This window comes from Poecile atricapillus, chromosome W (assembly GCF_030490865.1).
Source record: "Poecile atricapillus isolate bPoeAtr1 chromosome W, bPoeAtr1.hap1, whole genome shotgun sequence".
Lineage (NCBI taxonomy): Eukaryota > Metazoa > Chordata > Aves > Passeriformes > Paridae > Poecile > Poecile atricapillus.
In genome coordinates, this window is record NC_081288.1 from 60,522,747 (window position 1) to 60,544,239 (window position 21,493).

Sequence of the window (21,493 nt, forward strand, 5' to 3'; positions counted from 1 at the left end):
GTTAGCCAGAATAGATGATAAATGAAAGAGATCATCTTGGCAAGCTCCTCTGCCAGCTCCCTCAGTGACTTTGGACAAATCCCATCCAGTTCCATAGACTTGTGAGAATCTAGATGTCACAACAGGTCACAAGCTGCTTCCTCCCGGATTCCAGGGAGTCTGTTCTGCTCCCTGTCCCTGTCTACCAGCCCAGGGGACTGGCTGCCTTGAAGATAACCTTACTATCAAAGATAGAGGTAAAGAAGACATTAAATAATACAACTTTTTCTACATCCTTAGTGACAATGTTCCCCACTTTGCGTCCAGTGAAGACTGGAGAGTTTCCTTGAGCCTCCTTTTGTTGTTGATGCATTTATAAAAACACCATTTATTAATTTTCACAGCAGTGGAAATAAGTGATTTGGTATATTTACCCAATATTTATATTTATATATATATATTATATTATATATATTTACTCAGAATGCTTTTTTTTTTTTTTTTTTTTTTTATTTGAAGCATTTTAGAAGCTGATTAAATATGCCAAATATTCATTAGAGGTGACATAGTTTAAACTAGTCACAATTAAATATTAACCAGAAGTACTTGTCTTTTTCCAGTTGCTAGAGAAGTAGTCTAGACAACCAAAAAATTCTACACGCCAAACTTGCTCATGGCTAAAACTTGGCAGGTGAATTCCCAGCAACAAGAATTATTTAACTTCTCTTTGCAGATTTCTTCATGGATATATTTGGATTTGTTTTTACTTTCCCCTCAATGACCTAAGTTTGCGTTATGACTTTTTGTCAGCTGTTGAGTTCTTTAATAAAAACCATTTCTTTTGTAGTGCTGTAAAAGTGACTTATCAAATTATGAAGTCTTGTAAAGATTTGCAGCAGATCAAAAAGGAAAGTAGTCTTTAGATCAGTAAAATGCAACCCAACAGATAACACGACATAAATAGGAACTTTCACAAATTATGTTCCACTCTCAAGTCTGTACAGAACTTGAAGCCTGACTGTCAGTATATTTAGGCCAAATCCTATATATACATATAATTATTTTTAATCTTCATTTTGAAAGATCTGTATTTTTCCTTTTTTTTTTTCCTTCACTTTTAAAAAGAACGGTCATGTTCATTAATTATCAGGAAGAACCCACTCTTATCTAACAAACGCTAGTTTCCAGAATATTTCCTGTTCAGTGCAACTGTTGGGTCTTTTAACAGCAATCTCAATATGTGGGCCTGTCTGGAATTTTATTATATTGCCATTAAGAAAAAGATATCATTCTCGAGCTCTGCTGACTGTTATAAAAAATTAAAACAATCAATTGTGTGTTTCAAACTTGGTTTAAAAATTGACACCATTGTATGCACTGAACTATTGCAGTGTAAGTTTGGCCTGCATGAGTTAAAAGATTTTGGTGCCCAAATTTTTACTGCTAATTGTCTAAGCTCTTTGAAAATAGTTTACCAAAAGATATTTACCCAGCATCTGTTTACTTTTGGGATTTACTTTCGTACTAGAGATATTTCTAGCATATTTTTTCAGTTTTCATTGTGAGGGTTATAATATCCATGGATTGCTAAGGATAAAAAGAGTTCTCCAAAAGAAGGCATGTGAGGTTCAAATCAGGAGGGAGGAAAAAGAGGGCAAAAATGAAACATATGCTGGACAGCTGCTAGTCTTTCTCACTACACTATAATTAACTAGATCAACAAAGAAGTGAAAATTATTTGTGCATTTACTTAGCTCTTCAGCAATTGGGAAGCTAGTAAGATTGTTCTATCATTGAATAGCTAGAGTTATTGGAACTTGATTTTCCTGGAAGCCAAAACAGGCTATAAAAATTTTTGATGTCAATATATCAAAGTATACAATCCAAGAACAAAAGAAATTGACTTCTTATTTTGGAACAAATGTCATAGATGTATTCATTTAGGAAAGAATGAACAAATCATTACATGTAGAGCTCCTCTCCTAAATTCTGATATGCACAACACTCTTTCCACTGTGGACTAATATGCAAAATCTCCAGGAGCTCATATTTTGGCTTATACTCAATAATATGTTATCCCTGAATAGAACAAAAATGTTCAAATGATACCCAGCACTTAAAAAAAAACAGTATGAAAATTATCAGTTTGAACTGGCTTAATTGTATTAATCTACATATAATGTAATAATAAGGGGAGGGAACATTGTCAGTTAAAATTTATTTTGTCAGTTTAGTGGCAAAATTGTGCAAAACTTTCTTAAATCATGACCATATTTTTCTGAATCACACCCTAATCCTGCCAGCAGAATGTGTGTTTTCTTGCAGTTCTGGGTTTGGCATCATCAGATACCAACTTCATGTTCTTTTATTCTGCAATAAATGAGATTTTCAATATGTGCTAACATTTTTTTTTTAATAAAAACTAAGCTAAATGAACTAAATAAATAATGATTTCCTGTGTTATGCTTGTCATGCTTAATTTATTCAAATCCTGAAATTTAAACTAATTTTCTGATTTTTCATATCCATCTGTCAGTTCACTCACCCATTTTTGTACCTTTCACTTCCATGATATTTGAGCAGCCAGCATAAATTGCAAAGAAAATTGATGTAAAATAGTTCTGAGGTGTGCCTATTTTTAGCTGATTTAACTTCCTGAATCCTTAAGGTTACATTTTTTAAATAGGATTATAAACAGCTCTCTGAGATTCACATTTTCAACATAATTTCATACAATGACATCATGTAGGCACTTACATATTTATAGGAGAAGATTCAGTTCAATTTAAATAACGATACTCTTGCCTTTTTGGACTTATTTATTTTAATTTAATCAAATTTGGAATAATATTCAAAATGAAATTATTTTATACATCATCTCGTTATATATATATATATATAATTATATACATTCATCAATCATCAGCAATTGATTTCTCCCTTTCCACACTTTCTTTTTAAGACATCTTTATTCTAGCCACTGATTGTACAAAAAAACAATCTAACTGTACAGAGAGTAGGGTTCAAGAGAGCCCCAAAAAATACAAAATAAGGGAAGGGAGGAAAACGACATAAATCCCACCAGGAGTCTGGTCTGGGAAAGTCACTATCTGAATGTCTCAGGTGGAGACAGATTGGTGTAGGTCTAATGTAAAAAGCTGAAGCAGCCCAAAAAACATTTGTATTGTCACAGTACCAATTCACAATCGCATCATTAGTGTTAATCAGAAGCTGTGCTTTGTCATTATTGCCATTAGAAGTGCACATCTGGAATCCAGAGGAGAGCAACAGGCTATAACAAAATGAAAGCTGATCTAAGGCTGTTATTTACATCCAATATATGAGAAAATCTGGAAAGAATTTTTAATAAAGAAAAATTTTTTTTGGAAAAACAACTTTCCTTTTTCTCCTTGCTTCATGCTAGGCAGTGTCACCCATTAACTACAGATCCCCATGGCAGGACTGCATTCACTGTCAGTGGAGGAAGACACACCTGTCTCTCCCTACTTTCTCAGAGAGGAGAGTAACTAATTGTTTGCTGCTTCACACACAGCTCCACAGCTCTCACATGTGACAGAGATCTTGTTCCTCATTACCCTTTCCTCCATCCACACGTTCTCCCAGTATCACTTTAGTCCTTAAGTAACAGCTAAAGAGGGAATTTAGCAATCAGTCATATTGCAAATGTAATTCTGGGAAACGTTGCCTTTCAAGGCATTTTTTAATTATAATTTTCATTTGGGGAATAGAATTAAACGCAATTACTACTGAATAATCTTGTCTTACTGCCTCCTGCTTTATAGACTTTTATTATTGTTTTGTATGGACCAAATGAGACTAAATTCTAAAATTTATGGATGCCATATTTATAGTACACATCAGTGAACAAGCATCAGGAAACTTCAGTTTTATAGGGGAATTAAGTGAGGTTGTTATAGCAAAATTTATTGTTTAGTCTGTGAAAGCTCAGGCTTGAAAGGTTAGGCCATGAAGTAATAAAGACAGAACATCACAATCATAATCTCAGTAAGCTGTATAACATGACTATAAAATAAAAATGGACAGAAACTGAGAGAAATATATAGGCATGGCTAATATAATTTCCAGTTCTATTAACTTTGTCTATCACTCTTGACTGTTAGCACTGAATTATAGGCTGTCAGAAGTAGATTTTCATGTTTCCTTCTTTCTTTTCTTTTCGTCCTTCCTTTCTTTCCCATACGTTTCCTGAGAACTACTTTGAAAACACTTTAAATATAATTGTCTTTGAAAAACAGAGGAGACAGATTCCACAGACCATGGAAACAAGAGCCACTCTGGCCAAACAAGCAAAAAATACAGCCTCACAGCTTATCAGCAAAATTTTATTTTGCCACCAAATAGCCTGCCTATTGCTCCTTATTCACTGTAAGACTACAGCACTTGGCAGCAATGAAACCCAACATAACAATAAGTACTGGTGTATAAAATCAAGCCCCAGATTTTTAAAAACAGCCATCCACCAAGCCAGCATAATTCAGTGCTGTATAACATTGACTCCTTCTTTAAGGATATGCAGTGTGTTAAGTAGCTAAATCATCAATAAAGTTAATGGTGTTCTCAGGGGACATACCTGCACTACAGTTGCCTGTAGCTGCATTTACACTGAATTGTTGATGCACCTGAGGAGACTGCAGGACCACGTTCCCCAGCCACAAATGTTGTGTAGCTGTTTAAGCACCCAGTGGAGCATGGCAGTACCCCAGATGGCACAGCAAGATTTGCCATCTGGAGGGCATGGCACTGACACACTGTGTGGACAGTGCATGCTCCTGGGCACCACCAGCTCAGAAACCTCCAACCTGGCCCCAGTGCCTGCCCAGCAGCATTGTCTGCTGCTAGGTCACTGCACCAGGCTGAGTGCCCAGCATGCCTGAGTGGTGCCCCTCCACCTGGAAACTCCATGATGGGTGTGGAATGGACCATGACTACAAAACACCTGCCTCAACAGCCAGAGATCTCCTGCCAGGGGCATCTCATGGCCCATTGAGGACAAACTCCACACTTTTCCATGAGAAATGGTAGATTGCAAGAATTTAAGCCAGGTGCAAGGTCTGCATGAGAAGACTCCTCTGCGGTGCCAATGCAGAGATACAGTCATCACACCTGGCCACAACACAGCACCTGCTGTCAGCATAACTTGGAAAGAATTTTAATGTAGTAGTTATGCTAGCAGTAAACTAAAAATAATAAAGAGATAATTTCGTACCACAACCGGTTTTAAATGCAAATATACACACACAACATAATATAAAGGCAAGTAGAAAAACATGAAAAGTACCAGCTCTACTATTTTGGTCAATTACCTCTTACACACCTATCATGGCTTTCACTTGCACAGGCTACATTTCAGCCTTTCTACTTTTTGATCCTCAGAACTTTTGGGTAACTTTCCATCAGTCCAAATTTTCTTAACCAGTTGTTTCCCCCTGATGGAACAGATATCATGGCAATGAGCACGTTGGTGATGCACAGAGACCTGAACTGCCCAAGGCTGGTTACTCTCTGTCACTGAAACACCCAAGGCTGCCCAGCTCTGAAGCACATCAAGTCTAGAAGACAGTCTGACAGAATTAAAACTTTGTTGTATTCCTCTCAAAATATTCATGAATCATAGATGGATTAAAATATTTTCTATGAGTATTCAACATACACCACCTACATGTTCAAAAAACATCAAGATTCATATTGTCTCAGACTTCATATTAACAAACTGACTTTTTGTGTTGAATAAAATATCAACGTTTATATCGATAGAACTGAGTATCTTCCTAATACAAATAGAAGACTGAAATCACTCACAACATCTTGCATCCTGTAAAACTCAAGAAGGCTATGATGAAAAATAATTTAATACAATAAAATAACAGGTCTCTAAATTCCAAGAAGTATTAGTGATCTCAATATTACAAACATAAAATATTTAAGTAATTTCTAGAACTGTATCTTTTATCTGTGATGAAAAATTGTGTTTCCTTTCTGTTTTATTGCTATGGTGATTGTCACTTCTGTGAGCTATAATATGCTGACTAACTGGAAAAGCAATAGTTTTCATATAATTTCCCATATAAGTACTGTCTGAAAAGGGTATGATGTGTATCTGGTGTTATTCAAATTCTGCTGAAGTAATAAGCTACAGGATGAAAATTTAGAAATATGATTTAATATTAAACAAAGGATTCAAAACAATTATTTGTCTCTTTTATCTTCTCTCAGGACTGCACAGCATGGAAAATTTCTCTGCTGTCTGCTCAGGAACTTCTGCAGGAGTAAGTGCACCCTCAGACCATGCACCACGCCTGAGGAGCCATGAGAAGCTTTCATTATAAAATCCCTTTAACTACGCTTTTTCACAGCACCTACCAACACCTTGTATCACCTTATCAACACTGAACTCTAGCATGAGCTGCTGGGAAAAGAAAAAAAGACCTGGATTCTAGGTTAAACCAGCACAGCATAGATGTGCCTATCTAGTACTCTCTGCTCCTCGATTTATCCCAGCATGTTAGCTGCTGACAGGTGATACTTCAAGTCTGTTCAGAGATCATGAGGTAGGTGCTATTTGTGGTTAGAAAACTGGAAAAAATGTACTTGTTTTGCCTTTATGCATTTGCTGTTACAAAATATCAAAAGGAAATCTGTCATGCACCACAGTAACAATTAGTTGTATGAAAAATTATCTCTTCAGAGAGAAATATCAAAAAGCAACTTTGTAATTAAATAAGGAAGACTGTTTCAATTTTGTCTTAAATTTCATATGTTTATAGAGTCAAATGTAAAAAAACAAGGTTTACAGGAAATATTTTTAGTATATACGGATAATTTGTGCAGTTGTGAGTTTAAATTGTCAAGATAAATAGACCCATGGGCAAAAATTCAACATTACTGTTCAACTTCAGATTTTTTTTCTTCAATGCAAAAGCAAGGAGACATTTAATTATTATCTCCAAGGGATGAATAAGTTTCACATCTGTCGTCATAATAAAAATCAGATAAGCTTATTCTAATATAATCATATCGTTCCATGCTGGTCTTCAGCTGACATTAAAGATAAGCTTGGAGGAAAAGATGGATGTGTAGAGGAAAACAGAAATGGAGAAAAATCAAATTACAGAAAACAGGAAAGAAATTACCTAAAAATGCCAGAAACAGAGAGGGGTAGTATAAACCTTCATGGTATCTGCAAAGCTGGTTGAAAATTGCACCATAGCTATTTAAATATGCACATGTACATAACCTCATCTGAATTTAAATGATATCTTTGCCAGAAGCATTCACTGTTTCAATGTCCTAGATATTGACAGATTTTTTTTTAAAACAGAGTGTATAAGATTCTTCTAAATATTGTTAGAAATTGGTTTCTAAATCCTTCAAACTATGTCAATATATAATTTGCTTTCTTTCTATTCATTACCAATTTTTCATAGAAATAAAATTTTCTTTTTACAGATTTTTACAAAAATTATTTTAATCAGACATTTTAGTATGCTTAACATTTCATTTTAACAAAATCCAAGCATAAAGCTTTGTAGCATGAATACTGGGTAAGAGAGGGGCAGCAAACAATATACATCAGGATGTTGCTCTCTCCTGACTTGTGACACAGACTGTGATTCATGATGCAATGTTGCTTATAAAAAAGGCTTGCTAGTTTGCTTAAATGTACTGGCTTATTTTGCTGCCTTAAGTTATTTCAGAAGAACATTTGCCCCAGGAGGTAAATACAAATCTCATCAGGAAATCTCTCTTTCCCCTGCCCTCTTTCCCCTGCGTTATCCTTGCAAGACCTTTCTGGGAAAAAAAAAAGGGAAATAGATTCTTTAACTGATTAAATTAATTACTTCTATTTCATTAGTTGGTGATCTTTGCAACTCTTCTGCATAGGATGAAGGAGATTTTCATGCAACGGTGCAAGGAAAGTATCATGTTTAGAAACAGCTTATTGGAACTCACTAATTCACAAGCAAACTGAAATTTAAGAAATCAAGTTGAAGCTTAGTTGGACTGGAAAATTGCACTTTCTGGGGCAGTTTCACTTATACATGCATTGCCTTCAGGATGTTCCAGGTTCACAGATGGGCAGCATGGAGCCATACCTTCCCCTGAATGTTGTCCAATGTAGAGGGCCCTCACAGCCTTGGTATATCCACTTACCACTTAGTTCACCCCCTAGGGGTAAGCATATTATGCCAAAAGCATGGGCATTGTATTTCACTCTCAACTCCTCACAGATGCTGTAACTTTCAAGCTGGTGCAAATAGAGCAAAATCAAGCTCTGGTCTCCTCACAGAAACATGGAGCCATCCTGAACTTGGGACTATCCCTAATCTGACTCTGTCTATCCCAAACCTGAATTTATTATTTAGAGTCACAGCTTGTAAGAAAAATGTAAAGGAGAATCCGTGACCAGATAGGCATGAGAGGGAAGCCCACATGAATTCTTAGACCCTAGGCAAAGAAACATTCATTCAAAAGTGTGAATTACCTCTTACCATCCATGTCTGTAGTGGTAGAAGAAGCTATTTGGTGAAACCTGGTGAAAGTATGACATGATAGAATGACTAGGGTGGAGGGGAAACCTTTTTATCTACAGGTCTCACTCATAAATTATTCCTGTTAAGGAGTAACTGACTGACTAACTGACTGACTGAGATGCATACTCCAAAAAGACAGAGACGGCCTTTTCAGAAGAGACCCCTTATTTATTCAGGATATGCCTTACTTCCCTCCTTACTTACTCTATGTTATTTTAATACATTTAAGGTTTTATACACGTAAAGCTTTTGAACTCAAAAGGAGTTTAATTGCTCTTTTTTGGGTTGGACTTAGGCAAGTCCCTTTCTAAGTGTTTGTTGTGGTTTTAAAACAGTAACTAAAAAATTACTTATTTCTTGCTGTGAGATATGGATTAGAGCAAGAGAAAAACAGGCTTAAAACTTAAAAGGAATAAAGAAAGTTTATTAACAAAACTACAAGAATAAAAAAAACCCACCAGAATAAACTTCCAGAATACTCTTTTATCCCCCACTACTTGACCATTCCTTTGTACATGTGACAACATAGAGACAGAAAAACTTTAGAACTTTGGTGGTTAAAACAGTCCCAATTCCTGCCACAGTCTTTTCATCAGTCTTTGTAGAGAAACAGAAGTCTCCTTCTGTTAATCTATGGAGTTTCTTACAAGAGAACTATTTCTGTTATAGTTTTCTATTTCCCTGATGCCAGCTGCCCAGAAATCCTGTCATCAGTTCACTTCTCCCATTTCCCATCACTCTGAGGTGTGTATGGGCCATGAGTCTAGGGATGTCATTTTAAGGATGTTATCCAAAGGCAAAAGTCTTCTTCATCTGTCTCTGTGAGCTTCCCTGGAAAGTTTTCTCATTGCCTCAAGCTGCCTCAAATCTTCGCCTCACTCTGTTCCAGCACTTCACTGTATCACAATTACTCCACTTTTTGCTCAAAATCCAAACTTTGAACATTCCATTCCTCCCTATATACTCTGTCATGAATTAAAGGAGTTTTTTCAAGACCCTATTGTCCATCTCCATAGCTTTAACAGAAAAATATTTCAGCTTATAAAGCACCTCCTTATTCTCTACCTTTTCTGAAGCTTCTTTTCTTTACTGTCTCTGATAGTTTATAAAGTCTCTTTACATGTTGATTACTCTCTTTTTCTCTCTCTGGATAAAATGATTAATCTGCAAGTCTCATCTGGGTAATGAAAAGGTTAAAATCTTGCCCAGGCTTTTGTAGATGGTTCTGTGATCTCTGCCGGAGCAGCAGCTGGAGCTGTCTTCGATAGAAGATTCTTCATGGCTGCTCTGGAGAGTGTGGTCACTGTCTCAGCCTGACACAGGTCAAGAGCTTTTTTCCTTTCTTTACTCGGCAGTCTCTGGTGAATTCATCACAGCAAAAACTGCAGCCGAGCCAGGGACCGGCCTGGCCCGGCCAGAGCCCGGGGCAAGCCCCGCAGGCCCCATCTCCCGGCCGGGAGCCGCTGGGCCCAGCCCAGCCCCTGCCCGGCCGCATGGCCTGGGCAGGGAACGGGAGGCCAGCCGGAGCTCTGTTACCTTTAACAGCCAGGAAACAAAGAAAACATCTTAAGGAGGTGTTCACAGGTTGACTTAACTTTTTAATGGTCAAAACTGCTGTCAGTTCTTAGAAATGACTGATAATTGGTCAGGAGAAAAGACTCCCATCAGCCACCAGCAGCTTTAACTTCCTTAGCTCTCAAAACTATCTTAAAGGTAAAGCTACCCCATGACATTGTGTTTGCAGATGTAAAGTTATCCTTCACAAGCAACTGACACCTGCAGTGAATTTTTTATCTGTTTTTAGGAAAATGAATACCCTTCTCAAAATAATTATCTCAGAAAAAAACTTCCTCATATCAGAAGAGAACCACTAACTATTAAACGCTGGTCAGAATCTGCCTTACTCACAGGAAGGGTATGCTTCTTACCCAAAGCAATTTCACAAAGCAACACTTCACAGTCTTTTGTAGCAGAAGAGCACGGTCTCTTTGACAACTGAATGCAGTAAAATGAACAGATAGATCATAAATTAGAAAGATTAAAATACCCAGTCCTATCATTTCTCAAGATTAGACACAAGAACTGTAACAGGAGAACTTTTGCATTTTCTGCTTCTCTCTTTTCTTCATGCCAGCAATATTATTTTTTAACTACATAAAAGCATTCATTTCAAACACTGCTTTCTCTTTACAGTTGTTTTGACCAGAATACCGTATGTCTCGACTGAGTGGTGTACTTGATTAATTCTTTTCTGACTCATCACTTAAACATGATTGTTTCAGATAAGCAGCATTTATGGCAAGAGAATTAAAACCCAGAAATTTTTCACTGAGTTTAGATGTAAGCTCATCTCTCAGATATACAAATTACAATCTTATTTCAAAATCCAAAAGTATCACAGCTACCGGCAGATTATGAAGAGTACTTTTGTTTCCTCTCTCTGTATGAAGAGCTCAGGCCAGCTATTCTATCATGGGAGGAGATCTTTAATGTTCACAAGCAGACTAGGGCATACATAGGAGCTCCTTAAAAGCTACTAAAACTACTTCAGTCTTACAAAAGGAAAACACAAAATTACCCCACGCTATGAAAATCATCCAAGCAAGGTTTTAAATCAGCAAAGAGAAATTACTGTCTAATCCAACACAAGTAACCATTTCTTTTTTCCACCTTCTTGTCGTCTCAGTCTCCCTGCTGTCTGTATTGTCTACCTCATTCATTTCCATGAGTTACCAGCTGCCTTTTACTGAAGACTGTTTCTGGTCATCTGATCTTCTGTGAGACAGAAAGGCTACAGAACCGGTTAGAACTTGCTATTGAAAAACAAAACCCATGTGAGACGAAAGAGCCTTAAAGCTGGCCAAGGGAAACAAAACATTTGGATCCAGCATGGTGGATGAGAGGAGTGATGCATTCACTTGTGCCAGTTGCTGAAAGGTCTGTGCATTAACTAGAGTGATATGAGCTGCAGGATCACATCTGGCAGTGTTGCTGGGAGTATTCTCCTCCAGTGTATATTGTAATGGGCATTTGTAATGTTTAATTACATTGACAAGGCATGCACAGAAGGGACAAGTGCACAAGCAGACACATAGTACTGAAATGGAAAATCTAATCATTAGAGCAGAAAACATTTCGAAACAGCTATGGACAGAGCAGAATGAGGCTGCTACAAGCCTCAGAAACATACCACCTTAGCTAAGAGACAAAAATCACAGCTAGAAAGGTTAGATGGAGGAAGAAAACATATTTGTTATTCTGTTTCGTGCTGGACAGTGTTTTTTTTCAGCGTTAATAATTCAGTCATATTTAGTCAGAATATTTAAAACAGTATGTCCTTCATTTTGAACTTCCAGTCTGGATGTTCCCTAGTATGGAAATTAACCTATGACAACAAAAACCATCTCAGATGAGCCATTTCTTCTCCCCAGTGCTTCCAATGTGGATTTGGAGGTTTGGTTTGCCATGTTTTGTTTTTTTCAAGTGCTGGAAAGGGCAGCCTGTCTATAAAATTATCTGTGGGACTGGGACATTATGGGGGAGTGATAGGGAAGGAGATGACTTAGATGCATCAGCAGAAGGAATGAAAGATGCTCAGTGAACTGTAACAGCCCTTCATCACTTGCCCACATCTCAATTGTTAGAGCTGATGCACTTAAAAAGTTCATCTCCTTCTAGAAATAGAATGTGCAAAAGTCTATGTGCTAAGCAGTCCAAGGTAACAAATGCCAGCTCACAATTTCAGGGCTGGTTCAGCCTGTTACATAAAATTTTGTGTCAGATAGGCAAAAGAGTGTTATGGAAAAAAAACCCAAACATGCAAAATAGGTTACTGAAATTTAAAGAAGTGCAATAAACAGACTTGCAGGCCTCTTGTCAGAATACCACATAGTACTGGAATAAACTGAGATATCTCTGGAAGGTACACTTATTGTAATATTTCCAGAAAGTATTAGATTTATTGATGTTTATGAGAATGGAATGTCACTTTTCAGGCAGTGTTAATTGGAAAGTGATCAAAGGAGTGCTGATAGCTCAATTTCATTTCTCCTTTTTCCAGACCACCATTTCCTATGATTTTAGGGTTGGGCATATCTGTATTTGAACTTTCCTCACCATATCATATCAGGCATCCTGAGTTGACTAGGCTGGCAAAATAAAACATTTGATAAGATTTAGCTGATTTTTGTATAATACCACATGTTTTAACTAGGTTCCCATTATTACCTTTCCTTCCTGATTTGTTTTCTTTCTTTATCTCATTTCTCCACTTTTCTGTCAAGCTAATCGTATCTTCTGACTAACAAAATTCTGGTTTAGCTTGCCAAGGAAAGTGTACTTGTAACATTGCCAAAAACTACATTGTCTTAAGCATTCTGATCTTGCCACAGCTTTGGCAAATGTTAGAGTGGCTGATAAGACTGTCTATTAGGCCTCCAATGACATAATTATAAACAAATCCCAAAGGCTGGTCACAGTTTTCACTAGAAATTAGTAATCCAAGAGTGGCAGCCAAATCATCAAGCTGTCTGCCATGGTATCACGTACCTCCTCACATCCACTCCTCAAAGCTGTCGCATTCACAGGCCCCTACTTTGGCAGAACACCCCTGTTTCCTACTTGGATAGTCTCCTGGTACCTGTCCTTCCCAGGCTGCCCAGCTGTTAAATGCCCATTTCCCCATGCTGGTTATCTTTGGATAGTCCAGCTGCCTTGACTTCCTGTCATGAGGTTAGTTTACCTTTAAGGAAGTTAAAGTTGCTGGGGGCTCTTGGGAGTCTTTTCTCTTGACCAATTATCAGTCATTGCTGAGAATTGGCAGCAGTTTTAGCCATTGAAAAGTAGAATCAACTTGTGAACCTCACCTTAAAGTGTACACCCAGAAGTCTGTGGTGGTTCTTTGTTTCTTGACTGTGAAGGGTGGCGGAGCTCCGGCTGGCCTCCGGTTTTCTGCCCAAGCCATGTGGCCGGGCGGGGGCCGGGCCGGGCCCGCCGCGTCTCTCGTCTCCCGGCCGGGAGATGAGGCTTGCCCTGAGCCAGGTCGGGCTGGGCCGGGCCCGGCCCGATCTCTGGCTCAGCTGGAGGTTTTGCTGTAACTACATTCACTAGAAAACTGCCGAGTGAAGAAGGAGAGGAGCTCTGAGCCTGCTGCAAGCAGAGACGGAGACCACGCTCTTCAAAAGCAGCTATGAGGAACTTTTCATCGTAAACGGCTCCAGCTCCTGTTCAGCAGAGATCACCGAACCATCTACAAAAGCTTGGGCAAGATTTTAACTCTTTCTTATCCAGATGAGACTTGCGGATTAATCTTTTCATCTAGAAAGAGAAAAGGAGAGTGATCAACATGAAAAGAGACTTTATAAACTACTAGTGGCACGAAAGAAAAGAAACTTCAAGAAAGGTAGAGAATTAAGAAGATGCTTTAATTAAGCTGAAATATCTTTCTGTTAAAACTATGGGGATGGACAATGAAGTCCTGAAAAGAACTCCTTTAATTCATGATAGAGTATGGGGAGGAATAGAGTGTTCAAAGTGTAAATTTGAGAAAAAGTAGAGTAATTATGGTATAGTGAAGTGCTGAGAGATTTGAAGCCTTGAGAGGCAATGAGAAAACTGTTTTCTAGTGAAGCTCACAAAAACAGATAAAGAATACTTTTTGCCTTTGAATAACTTATCCTTAAAATGCTATCCCCAAACTAATGACCTATAACATTTCAGAGTGATGTGAAATAAGAGGGGTGGGCTCTGATAATAACAGCTCTGAGCAGCTGATATCAGAGGAACGAGAAACTATAACAAAATAGTTTTCTTGTGAAAAACTCCATAAATTAACAGAAAGAAACTTCTGTTTCTCTACAGAAACTGAGAAAAAGACTATAGAAAAAAATTAAAACTGTTTAAACCATCAAGATTATAAAGTTTTTGTCTTTGTTGTCATGTAAACAAAAGAATAGTAAGCAGTAAGAAATGAAAAGGTTTTTTCTAAAAGTTTATTCTGGTGTTCTTGTTCTTGTAGTTTGTCAATAAACTTCTCTTTATTCCTTTTAAGTTTTATGCCTGGTTTGCTCTTATTTTAATCCATATCTCACAGCAAAAAAATAATAATTCTTTTTTCCCCCTTGTTTGTTAATTACTGGTTCAAAACCACGACACTTCCTGGACACCTTTCTGGACTACTGACCTTCCACAGAGACCATCTTTTTGGATACCCAGCATTCCAGATATCCTTCTCACAAGACAAACTAAAAATTGAAAGGTACTACAGGAAACAGGATAATAACTAAGTTGGTGGACCCAGCTAATACAGAGACAGGTGACTGCCCCGTAAAATAGGAAGGCAAGGGCCATGAAAATATTTTCCATGGCTGTCATGCCTTTCCCACTATTACATTTGTCACTGTATATATGAATTTTCAGATGAGATTGATGTTCTGTTTACCATCCTGGCAACAATGCATTTGTACTCAGATCATCTACAGAGATAACCTTATATATAAAGGAGAAAGAATCTGATACATACACTAAAGGAAAAAAAAAAGGAATCTGGTTGAGCTTGACTAACAATGTGATGCATTATAACATTCTTTTAATTTTACAAGCTAAAGTTTGCTTTATTCACTATTTTTTGAACCTAAATTTAAATTAACTTATATCTAACAATAAAAAGACCTTTGTAATATATTATTTACAAAATTAAAATTCATTTCCTTCTCATCTGTATATTCTATTTGCAATTTTAAATTGAAATATAGCTCACCCATGCCCATTTTTGACACCTGTTCTAATAGAATAAGTAAAGGGGTAGGTTATTAACCTCTGTAAAGTCCTATATTGATCAGCTATGGGACACATGATGGGCAGATTTCACAAAGAGTAGCTGATAGACAGAGAACTGAATCACTCCAAGCCATGGACTCTACTTTGGTTTGGTGCCATGTTGGGTCCTCCTGACACATTTCTTAGTTCTGATTCTCTTTTATTTCCCCCCAAGGTCTGCCAGCTCACTTTACTGTTCGATGAGCATGCTCTCACAGCCTATTCGTGACAAATCAAGCACATTTTCCCAGAAAATTCTATCTTTTTCTGGTTAAGCCTCCAATTCCAGTCCCAGCCTGCCTTTCCCTCATCTCTGACAGTCCCTCCAATCATCTCACTTGCAATCAGCTTTTTATTCAGTCTTTTGTCAATCATTTCAGCCAATCTTACATTCTACATTCCTTTGCTTTGCTTCTGCTGAAGTTAGTCCCACTTTGAAATTAGTGTCACTCCCAATCCAGAGTTCTTCTCACCTTTCTTTCCCAGTTCCTTGGCTCAGTCCGTTTCTCTGGCTACTTTGCTTCTCCACATACTTTAGCTCTTCACCAATTTTACATGCCACACATCTTTATTTTCTTATACCTTTTCATTAGTTCTTTCTCCTATAATCTAGCCAGTCCTGGTCTTCCTATAGTCCAGCACTAACCTCATTAGTCATCTGTCTCTCTCTGGGTATCTGATTCCAACCCAGATTCTCTCAACATTCATTTTGCCTTTTTTGGTTTCCACTCCTTCAGACAGAAAAGGGATGAAACATCCTGCAACTGCCTTTCTCTGACCAGTCATTCCCCGTATTCCTCTGGTCCTCTGGCTCAAGAAGTAGCCCATAAAGCCCCAATGTGTTGTGTTCTGCTACCAGTTCCTGATACTAAATGCAAGTATTTTCAAACAATTCTGTCTGCATATCAGAAGAGTCATTTGCAGACCTGGAGGTCTTAGACTGGGCAGACTACAGTAAGTTTTCTGCTATAAACACTCAAAACTACAGTGTTTTGAACTGATTTTGGCCTCTACTGTAGATCTCAAGGAAACCTTTAAATGAGGGCTACACAGAGTCATGATAAATATAAGTTGAAACCATAGTCTGTCTTAAATTCACTGTCAGTTGTATTTTCCAAAAATCAGTCCTGCATAGTTATTAGGATGGAAGGCAACACAGAGGAATCAAAGAGATAAAGACAGACTGAAAATTATGTTTAATGTTTACATAGTTAAATCTCTTCCTCAATTTTTAGAAAAGTGAAGTGAACTATGGGAAAAGCATCCTTACAGCAAACTAAAAACCATATTCTACATCCAATATTTCTTGCAGCAGCAGTTAGTCTGACACTGAAGAAATGGCATTTTTTCCTATCCAATTTCTATGCAATCAAGGTTCTTGTCACATTTCCTAGGAGAAAGCACCAATATTTTCACATGATTAACCACACTGTTTTTTATAGCGAGAATGATAGAAAGTTGTATTAGTTTTATGAAGGTGGATTTACACTTATTTGGGTTGTATCTTATTTTCTTATGTGTTACTTGTAGTAGTATCTGCATTTAAATAATCTATTTAGAGCAGTTGAATTAATTAAAACACACTAATAATAAAAATCAACCTCTCAAACTCCCTTGGAACTTGTACAAAATTACAACAGTTGAATTAAGTTTGTTTGCAAGTATCAGTAGTCAGGTGCCCTACACTTCAACTGTGGTTCCTTCAAACACCTGACAGATATACTGGAGCTGTCTACCTGATTTCAGAACATTTATTTCAGAGTTCACAAATACTCTCTGTGTGTGTTTTTGTTTGTTTATATATATATATATATATATATATATATATATATATATATACACATTAAATTAATGCATATATGTGTATGAATATTATCAAATCTCTTGTCTCCTGACTGATTTTTTTTTTCAAAAATAACATGTAATCACTTAACAAATATGGTTCTGGTTATTTCAGCTGTGTATTTCACTTTCATATTGTCAGAAACACAAGCTGATCTCTGAGTGGATAATTCATATATATCCTAGTGGTGAGATGTGTGAAGACATTATTGCAGTGTTGTGTATAGGCCTAGACATTTTGTTTTTTTCATAAAGGTTAAATGCTCCTCACTACAAGCACTTGTTTAGAGCTGTGCACATTTTATTTTATATATACATTACATATTTTGTGTATTTTATATATTTTATACATACATTATACATTTTATACATTTGAGGGCCTGAGGGATGTGAGAAACAGTTAAATTGGAAAGTCGGGAGAGATTTCTGTCATCCAGAACTCTGACATCCTTAATCCTTACCTGCTGTCACAGTCTGAGGAGACATCCTGAAATCAGAGCTTTCAGTGGCAAACATCAATAACCGACTTTTCAAGAACATATCACTAATAAAGTAAGGACAAAAAAAGTACAACTATTCAGGATCAGAGATGATATCTGTCTAATCCAATATTATACTGTTACTGGCACTAGGTAAGACTCCACATGAGGGAGACATAAAATTATATGCTCTCACTATCATGATGCCATTCTCACAAAATTGTGGATGTCTTGTGACTGTCTTCTGCTCTCCATTGTGGGGTTTTAGTTTCCTTGTGATACTTTTCTTTAAAATTAAGATAAAAGACTAATGAATTTCAAACTGTAATTCACATTCAGTGGTCACACCTATAAAATAAGCAAAAATGTTAAAGGAAAGGCAAGGCATATTATACTTACAGATTTTAATATTATGCAAGAGGAAAAAAAATAATGTGCTACCTCCCTTCTGCCAAACATTGGAAGCCACAGATTTGCAGATTTCTAGATTTTGTTCCAGGAGAACTATGCAGATTGTACTTTCCCTTTCTCCCCTACCTTATGCATAACAGATTTGAGATGAAGAGAACTGTCTGTCATGCACCTGGGAATAGCATCTTTCAGCAGAAGCACTCATCTGTCACTGGCATCATCCAAGTGCAGGAAGCGTGAAGGAGGTGAGTCTTTTACCAGCCTTTTCAGCAAAGGACAGTTTCAGCTTGGGTAAACATTTTGTAGGTCTCTCATTACTGGTATTAGGGGCTCCTTCTGCAAGCCTTTCATTATCATATAGCAATTCAGAGGCAATTATAAAATCTACAAGTCAAGATTTAAATGAAAAAAACTTTAAACCCCAAGACCAAGAACAAATTAGGAATAAATTATATATAGCTTCTGTCAAAGCCACATCACCTCTGTTCCAAAACCTAAGCAGCCCCAGGACAGCTTTTCATTGAAACTGTGGTGGGTAATGTGTGAGGCAGGCAGGGGCACAGTGGAGTGGTGAGCAGAGCAGAGGCATTTGTGGGTGCAGTGCAGTACAGCAGGGCTGAACTGCTGCTGCACCCAGCTTCAATTGCAGTGCTGTTATGAGATCACTATTGTCCACCACTGCCAGATCACCAGTCTGGTAACAGAAAGTTTAACTTCATCTTAGAAAGGCTTTCTGGCTTTATAGCTTCCTGTCACTAGAGGACATGATTCACACTACTACTTTCAGTGTTAGAACAAAAACCTGTGACTTTATTTCTTAACTCCACTATTTATAGATTCTTGACAATGACCAGGGATTGGATAATTAAATTACCACCTTCCCAAGCACACTGGTTATGTGAAACGTCCATCCAAAGAGGTTTCTTAGAAGGAATGCATAAACATCTATGTTTACAGTTACTTTCCTTAGAAAGTAGCTGCAACTTTGAAAACCAAGGCTTAATTTTCAGGGTGACAGCTTCCTATCTCGATTATCACTTTTTTCATCTCATCTTATTTTCATCTTATAAGTTGGATCCCAATTTTCAGGCACTGATTTTGAAATCCTTAGTGATATGAGTAGTGAAAAGGAAGTTAATAGAAAGAATTGAGTTGGACAGAAACATTCAGTGAAATATGTGTTGCTGGGAGGACAGACATCAACATAGATTTAAATTACTTTAATAAAAATGTATTGGAGTGTTGTAAGAAGAAGTCTGTGTACCCCATGGAGATATAGGAATTTTATCTACTCTTTGTCCCCTCCAACTGTTTTGCTTATACATAACTCTTCAGCATCATATGACATGCACAAATTCACACTGCAGCTTGTGTGTTTATTTTAGATCTGGTTCAGCCATATCTCTGAATAGATCCCAGACTGGATGGAAATATGTATATTGCAGCAGTGTTTTCAGTACACACACACACACACACACACCTGTTTTCTGCTGAGACTGAGTGGAGCAACAGGAGACATTCTCTCCCAGGGGAATTCTCAGTTGATGACTAGCAGCTGAATTACAACACTTACAACAACAACAACAGATTGTGATTCAAAGTGGATGCCTCCAAATTTGTTCCTGCAATGTGCTTTCTTCTTTTTTTTTTGTCTTCTGTTTTCCTTTTTCCTTTTGTTTTAAATCTTAGATGACATATTTGGTAGCAGTTTCATTAAAAGCCATAGTTTCACCTTTTCTTATTGTGTCTTTCATACAAACATTTTCATTTGCTTGAAATCACTATCACAATTCTCTTGTTACAAATAAGATATTTAGGTAACCATGCACTCTGCCTTGTGGTTAACTTTATTGCATTAGGCAGGCATACCATGTACATTTTCCACTATAAATCAATATGTTAAAGAAGGCATCTTTTCTCCCATTTTCATTGTAAAGCTAAATTCAGAGTTAATGGTCCAAATCAACACAGAGTAATTATTAAAGTAATCCTGAAGTATAAATATTATTATTATTATTATTATTAATAATAATAATAATAATAATAATAATAATAATAATAATAATAATAATAATACAGTAGGAAAATAATACAATAGCTCCTAGATTTGGAACTGAGGTAATCCTGCATACCTTTGTCTATGTACTTGCACTTATCAGGAAATTTTCATACTAAATACTAACGCCTGTAGAGAAGGAATTTTGACAGTAAAGGTTTCTTAGGCTCAGGAAGGAATTGATCAAACCAGAGTGAGAACCAAAGCTCTGCACTCACTCTCTGAATAGCCAATATTTCAGTGATGATGATGCTCATTTGGAGCATGTTCAAATCTTTGGTCCATCAGCTTGGACTAGGGTCCAAATGAGTCTCCTTGAAACTGTTAGTCAGGTACAGTTCTCTGCTTTTTAAAAGTTCTGATTTCACTTTAACTATGAAAATGCAGGTTTTAAGAGGAATAAAAAAGGAAGGAAGAGCTAATTTTTTACATTGTTATGTTATGTCAGGTGGTTAGTCAGAAATTCAGGGGTGGGATGATAAGCTCACTTGGTCAACCATGGTGCTAATAATGCCAGCACCATGGGTTCAATCCATGTACACACCACTGAAGAGTTGGACTCATTTATCCTTGTGGGTGTCTTCCAACTCAGAAGATTCTGTGATTCCATGGCAGTGCCTCATGGGTGGAATGACCACTGAAGTAGGTTCCATTTGGAAGAATGGAATTGAGTCAGTTTGCAAAACCCAGTGCTAAAAAATTAACTAATTCCCATGTCAACCTGTCCTGCGTGGTCAAATTTCACCTTGAGATACTCCAGTGCAGATGAATTGAATGCAGATAGGTTACATTAATATCATTAAGTAAAGGCTTGACATATGCAATAAAAATCTGTATGAAAAGGGATTCACTATGCTGTACAATTACTTGATCTAATGAGGGTTTTATTATGTCAGTCCCAGGGAATAATGCAGTAATTTTCCTGTTCCAACAATATTTGTTTACCAGTTTAATTTACAATGATATCAATCTTCCAAAAGTTACTACAAACAAATAATCATTAGGATTTTTTCCCTAGTATAATGGAGCTCATCATCCTCTCTCCTTTAACAGGGTCAGGGTTGTGAAAGTAGCACCCTAGAAAATGTTGAAATGTAATAAATATTGCTCCATCAATATCTATATGCATTCTTCAGTTTTGCTTTTTTTTACCAATTACTCTCATAACAAAAATATTGCTAAAACATGATTTTCTAAGTACTTCATTGTAGTGGTTTAGATTCACCAATTTGAGTTTCCCAGCCAATGCACCAAATAATTCATTAGAGTGATTATTGCAGAAAGTAGAGATCTTCAATCCAAATTCATCTCGATAAAAACATAAAGAGAGGCCAGCT